The sequence below is a fragment of the Triticum urartu genome, chromosome 6 (assembly GCF_003073215.2).
Source record: "Triticum urartu cultivar G1812 chromosome 6, Tu2.1, whole genome shotgun sequence".
NCBI classification, from domain to species: domain Eukaryota; kingdom Viridiplantae; phylum Streptophyta; class Magnoliopsida; order Poales; family Poaceae; genus Triticum; species Triticum urartu.
The window spans coordinates 492,964,623-492,971,493 of NC_053027.1; the positions used below are offsets into that span (position 1 = coordinate 492,964,623).

Consider the following 6,871-nt stretch of genomic DNA (forward strand, 5'->3'; position numbering starts at 1 on the left):
TCGAGTTGTTTATCCTTGGCAGCCTTTCTTATGGGGAAATGTAGTCTAGTGTTCCTCGAGCCATAGTAGTCCACTACAGCCCGGTTCACCGGAGTCCTGCTAGCCCAGCACTACTGCTCAAGACACTTGACTGGCCGGCATGTGTTTCACTTCGTTCCTATGTCTGTCCCTTCGGGGAAATGTCACGCGGTGACATCCGGAGTCCTGCCTAGCCTGCTACAGCCTGAGTTCCCCGGAGTCCTGTTAGCCCAGTGCTATAGCCCGAATTCACTCGCTGATGACCCACATGCTCGATGTGATTCATGTATTCCTGTCTCCATAGGTCTGCGCCGCTTTGGGTTCACGACTAGCCATGTCGGCCCGGGTTCTCTGTCATATGGATGCTAGTGACACTATCATATACGTGAGCCAAAAGGCGCAAATGGTCCCGGGCCATGGTAAGGCGACACCCGTGGGGATACCGTGCGTGAGGCCGCAATGTGATATGAGGTGTTACCGGCTAGATCGATGTGACTTGGAATCGGGGTCCTGACATAGTCAAGCATTTAAAAATTGTTAACTATATATTTGAAAAAATGTTGACCATGTAATAAATCTTAATCTTGTACTTGAAAAAATATTAAACATGTATATTAGAATAAAGTTTATTAGATATATACCGAAAATATGTATAGAAAAACAATGAGAACTTGAGATAAAACAAAAGAAAATCAATGAAAAATGAGAAAAAACAAACAAAAGCAGAAAAAATAAAAAGGAAAAAGAAGCTAGTGAAAAATGAAATAAGAAACAAAGAAAACCTAACAAAACAGAAAAAAGTAAAATCGAGAAAATAAACGAAGAAAAATGGTGAAAACCCCCCCAGTGAAAATCCAATGCTTTTTTTCTTTAAAGAAGGTCGTGACCATTGGCTAGCAGTGCAACGCTACAGCTAGGACATCATGGGATTGATTCCTGTGTGACCCTTTTTCTGTGTATTTATTTTAGTGTGAATGGGCCGGCCCAAAACTATAGGCGCGCTTTAGATGAGACCGAAGGAAGGCTCACTATAAGCGAGATATAGCCCCTGCAATGTAAGTGAGAGCGTACAAAGGCAGAGGAAGAGAAGGAAAACAATCGCTCGCTCTCCTAGGTGGTTGGGCTACAGGCCCATGAGAATGGAAGGGAAGCAGGAAAAAATAGAAACATAAGTGGTTGGGGTGCGGCCTGGAAAAGAATTAAGAAACAAAGAAAATTGTAAAAACCAAACTCCTCACAACCCCAACAAAATCGCAGAAGTCAAACGCGCCAATGCCCATGGTCCTATTGCGGTCGTGGCCACGACGCTCGCTGCACCCTACTTTGATCGTGGCTACACGCTCACCGCACTTAAACCCAAGAACACTACGTCCCTCCCCATCATGACAACTCCAACATCTTGGGAGCCCTACCCTAACATCGCAAATCACCACCGCGATGACTGCAATTGCGACGCCGTGTCGACAAACCTTCCGGTGTCGACAAAAAATTTTCATCGCCGTCATGTCAACCGCTCAACATCCATCGAACCCCATGGCAGAATGAACCCTACAGAAAACAGAACGGTGGTGGTGGAACAGTGTACGCCTTAGCCCAATGCTGGAGCCGATGAAGAACTTGACTCCGAGCGGTCGAAGACGCACGAATCGCCAGCGGAGACAACGTAACCATATTGAATCATTTGCGGGGCGGAGTGCGAGACGGGGTAGGAAAAGATGGGGGACTGGTGTTAGTGGAGCAAGGAAGGGGGATATAGGGAACGTTTGCTCAGCCGACAGTTAGCGCGAACAATTTCTGCGCCTCACATGGCGATCCTCGCGCCAAGATCCGTGCGATGCATCCGAGGGCATAGAGTGCGTTCACACAGGATCAGTATATAACTGACGTCAGTTCTATAGTGTTCAGGACATTACTCACTCGACCTGCCTAGCTAGCAGCGTGCAGTTGCTTGGGACAAACAACTGACATTTTTACTTGACAATATATATTAGCAGAAAAAAGAACATCCACAATGACAAGATTTAAAACCAGTAGGATTAATTTAGGAGACGAGATGAATTCTATTGTCAGAAAATTTGTATACAGCCGAACAGATCGAACATTCACTTCCCTTTGGTATTATCGTAAGTAAACACTGACCTCATATTATTCGCCAAAAATAACACTGACCTCATACAACTTGAGAAAGGAATCACAAAGTTCCTGGCATCCCTAGATTTTTCATAGCAAGGAAGGATGCATTTCAAAGCTTCATCATATGCTATCACATTATGTGAAGATCCACTATTTCGATCAGGGCAGTAACCACAAAGAAGGTAGTGCAAATTGTGTGTAATGCAAACAATACAAAGAAGGTAACTATTGCAGCTCCCTCCACATTTTCACATCTGGGCTTGGGACCGGCAAAGGCAGTGTTAAACCACAACAATACAAAACACAAATTATACAACACCAATCATTCAAGCAAAGCATATAGGACACACACTCAAGCAAATGCAATATCAATGCAGCTCCCTCCACATTTTCACATCTGGGCTTGGGACCGACAAAGGCAGTGTTAAGCCACAACAAACAAAACATACAACACCAATCATTCAAGCAAAGCATTCAGGACACACCATCAAGCAAAGCATACATGACACATCACCAAGCAAAGCATACAGGACACGCCATCAAGCAAATGCAATATTCAAACACACACACAGTCGGGCACACACATAGTCAGAGTCACACAGACAGAGTCAGTCAAACACACATAGCAACAATCACACAAAGTCAGTCACACATACAGTCAGAGTTTCACACACAGTCAGTCACACACACGAGAGATAGAAAGGGCACAAACAGAAATGCAATATCAATGCAGCTCCCTCCACATTTTCACATCCGGGCTTGGGACCGGCAAAGGCAGTGTTAAACCACAACAAACAAAACATACAACACCAATCATTCAAGCAAAGCATTCAGGACACACCATCAAGCAAAGCATACAGGACACATCACCAAGCAAAGCATACAGGACACACCATCAAGAAAATGCAATATTCAAACACACACACACACACAGTCAAGCACACACACAGTTAGAGTCACACAGACAGAGTCAGTCAAACACACACAACAACAGTCACACAAAGTCAGTCACACATACAGTCACAGTCTCACACACAGTCAGTCACACACATGAGAGATAGAAAGGGCACAAACAGAAAGCAAATACTACAAGAAAGACCCATGACATAAGTTGCTTGGCAGTACTTTCCAGAAATAACTTTTGCTATTTCTGCTCATTTATTCCCATATACCTGATGGCATTAATCAGTGCATGTTTGAAAGATCGTGGATGTCGCCTAGAGGGGGGGGGTGTGAATAGGAATTTTAAAATAATTACGGTTTAGGCTTGAACAAATGCGGAATAAACCTAGCGGTTAATTTGTCAAGCACAAAACCTACAACAACTAGGCTCACCTATGTGCACCAACAACTTATGCTAAGCAAGATAAACTACTAGGTGATAGCAAGATATATGACAAGAAACAATATGGCTATCACAAAGTAAAGTGCATAAATAAAGAGCTCGGGTAAGAGATAACCGAGGCACGCGAAGACGACGATGTATCCTGAAGTTCACACCCTTGTGGATGCTAATCTCCGTTTGGAGCGGTGTGGAGGCACAATGCTCTCCAAGAAGCCACTAGGGCCACCGTAATCTCCTCACGCCCTCGCACAATGCAAGATGCCGTGATTCCACTAAGGGACCCTTGAGGGCAGTCACCGAACCCGTACAAATGGCAACCCTTGGGGGCGGTCACCGAACCCGTACACTTTGGCAACCCTTGGGGGCGGTCACCGGTACCCGTCAAATTGCTCGGGGCGATCTCCACAACCTAATTGGAGACCCCGACGCTTGCCCGGATCTTTACACCACAATGATTGAGCTCCGAACAACACCAACCATCTAGGGCGCCAAGGCACCCAAGAGGAACAAGCTCTAGGGTGCCCAAACACCCAAGAGTAATAAGCTTCTCAAACTTCACTTCCACGTATCACCGTGAAGAACTCAAACCGATGCACCAAATGCAATGGCAAGGGCACACGGAGTGCACAAGTCCTTCTCTCTCAAATCCCACCGGAGCAACTAATGCTAGGGAGGAAAATGAGAGGAAGAACAAGAAGGAGAACACCAAGAACTGCGAGATCTAGATCCAAGGGGTTCCCCTCACATAGAGGAGAAAGTGATTGGTGGAAATGTAGATCTAGATCTCCTCTCTCTTTTCCCTCAAAAAACTAGCAAGAATCCATGGAGGGATTGAGAGTTAGCAAGCTCAAAGAAGGTCAACAATGGGGGCAAAAACGAGCTCAAGAGATAGGGTTCATTGGGGAAGAAGACCCCCTTTTATAGGAGGGGGAAATCCAACCGTTATGTGCTCAGCCCGCACACGAGCGGTACTACCGCTCCTGGTCCCGGTACAACCGGGACTCACAGTATACGTGCAGAACCCTACCAGGCGGTACAACCGGGCGACCAGGCGGTAGCACCGGTTGAGAAGAACAACCGGAGCAACCGCCCAGCCACCGCTCAACCACCGCATAGGAACATAAGGGAGTCACCCCTGAGTGCGGTAGTCGAGCGGTACCGGGCCGGTGCAACCGCATGGCCTTGAGCGCTCGGGCGGCTAAGTCCTGAGTGGTAGAACCGCTCCGGACACTGGTGGTACCGGTATGACCGGACCAACCGGGCCACCACCGCCCGAGTACCGCATCAAAACAGAGGCCTGACCGGTACTTGGGCGGTGCCTGGCCGGAACAACCGCCCAAGTCTTTGCTGAGCAAGATGGCGGTACCACCGCCCGGAAGCAGCGGTACAATGGCTGAGAGCTCCAAGCGGTACTACCGCTGGGGCTCGTGGTACTACCGCTGGGACCAGACAAAAACCACTTCCAAGAAAACAAGAACTGCCATAACTTCTGCATATGAGCTCCGAATTGAGCAAACTCAAGCTTGTTGGAAACAAGACGACGAGTAGCATCAAAACAGGAGTGAAACCTCCAACCGAGAAGAATCCGCAAAACCTCCAACATCGAAAACATCATAGAAGATGCATGCGAACTCCGTTTTTGATGAACTCAAGCTTGTCATCAAGATGACCATAAGCTCTAAGACTCACAAAGAGAACCAAACAAGAACCAAGAAACATGATGCAAGGATGCAATGGTTTGAGCTCTCTACGAACAATACGAGCAAGCTACTCATCGAGAGCCCCCCTTGATAGTACGGCAATCGATCCTATAACCCGGTCTCCCAACTACCATCATGAGACCGGTAAAATAGAAAACCTATCAAGGGCAAACCTTTGCCTTGCACATGGTCCACTTGAGCTAGATGATGACAATCTTAACTCCCTCAAGTTGGACCATCTTTCTTGATTGTGTTGACTCGATGAAGACTAGTTGATTGCTCCCCCACACTCCACTATGGGTGAGCCACTCTTCCGCACATCTTCACAAGTCCATTATCACCACAAAGGACGGCAAGCTTCAAGCATTTGATCTCTTCATGATGCTCCACTTGAACTTGCACACCGCAACCTAACCCCACAAAGAACTCTCACGAAGACCATGGGTTAGTACACAAAGCCTAATGGACAATGCTTACCATACCATGGGATCACTTGATCCCTCTCGGTACTTCTTCTATGCTTTGTGAGTTGATCAACTTGATTCACTCTTGACTTAGTCTTGATCAACATTGAATCTTTCCAACTCTCTTCATTTGGATGATGTCTTGAAGGTAAACATGAATGATCACACAATCTTCTTCTTCAAGACATGCTTGCAATAAGCTCAACTCACACATGACCAATCTTTGGATAATTCCTTGAAAAGCACTTTGGCCATCTCAACTCACACATGACCAATCTTTGGATAATTCCTTGAAAGGCACTTTGGCCATCTCAACTCACACATGACCAATCTTTGGATAATTCCTTGAAAAGCACTTTGGCCATCTCATAAACTCCTTGAAACCAACACATGGACTTCAAGAAAATCCTATGGACAAATGCTTCAAATATAACTCAAGGCAACCGTTAGTCCATAGAGATTGTCATCAATTACCAAAACCAAACATGGGGGCACCGCATGTTCTTTCAATGTTCTTCCTCAGTAGTCCAAGCATCGTTCCATATGTTTGGATTCAGATGATTATGCCACCTAAGATGTTTTGAATGAATTCAAAAATCAGCTTCATATTAACAACTGCATCACCTAGACCAAATGTGTTTCCCCCGATAGCAGCCATAACTTGATTGAAGAATAGAGCAACCATCTGAAGAAAGAACAAAATAACAAGTTACTCAAGGCAATTACCTGTTCATTAGTGATCGGAGGAAGTCCACCGAAGTAAACACGCCGAGCATGCCGAGTAACCTAAGAAAAGAGTGGTCAGACATACGCATCACAGAACAAGAAAAATCTCAAGCACAAAACAAAAAATCGAGCATACCTGTTGTGTCATGGCAGTGGCTGCATAGCAAGTGGATCGATGCAAAGGAAAGAAAGAATTAGAAAGTAATAACAAAACATTGAATAATAAAGAAGCGTAATAGATCACAGGTGGGTTCATTCTGCCATCACCAAATAAACTGCAAATCAGAGTGAATCTGGTCACGTTATGATGACAGAATGGACTATCCATGATTTGAGTACTAGCTACACAGAATCATAGAAGGAGCACAGTAGTCACCTGTCCTAGGGCGGATAAATTGAACATGTTCGGGAGCATGTTCGGAAACATCCCAGAATCAGCGGCAGGAAGTTCTGGTAGCTGACCTACAATGCATCAACAGAGAATT

At 45.7% G+C, this 6,871-nt stretch overlaps 1 long non-coding RNA gene across 1 annotated transcript; it reads right to left on the bottom strand.

Moving 5' to 3' along the window:
• Positions 1-6,169: 6,169 nt before the first annotated feature.
• LOC125512495 lies at positions 6,170-6,467 on the bottom strand. The gene is made up of 3 exons (XR_007285401.1): positions 6,387-6,467; positions 6,285-6,345; positions 6,170-6,230 (listed from the first exon to the last, which is right to left on the bottom strand). It is a non-coding gene; the product is annotated as an uncharacterized LOC125512495 (long non-coding RNA).
• Positions 6,468-6,871: the final 404 nt, after the last annotated feature.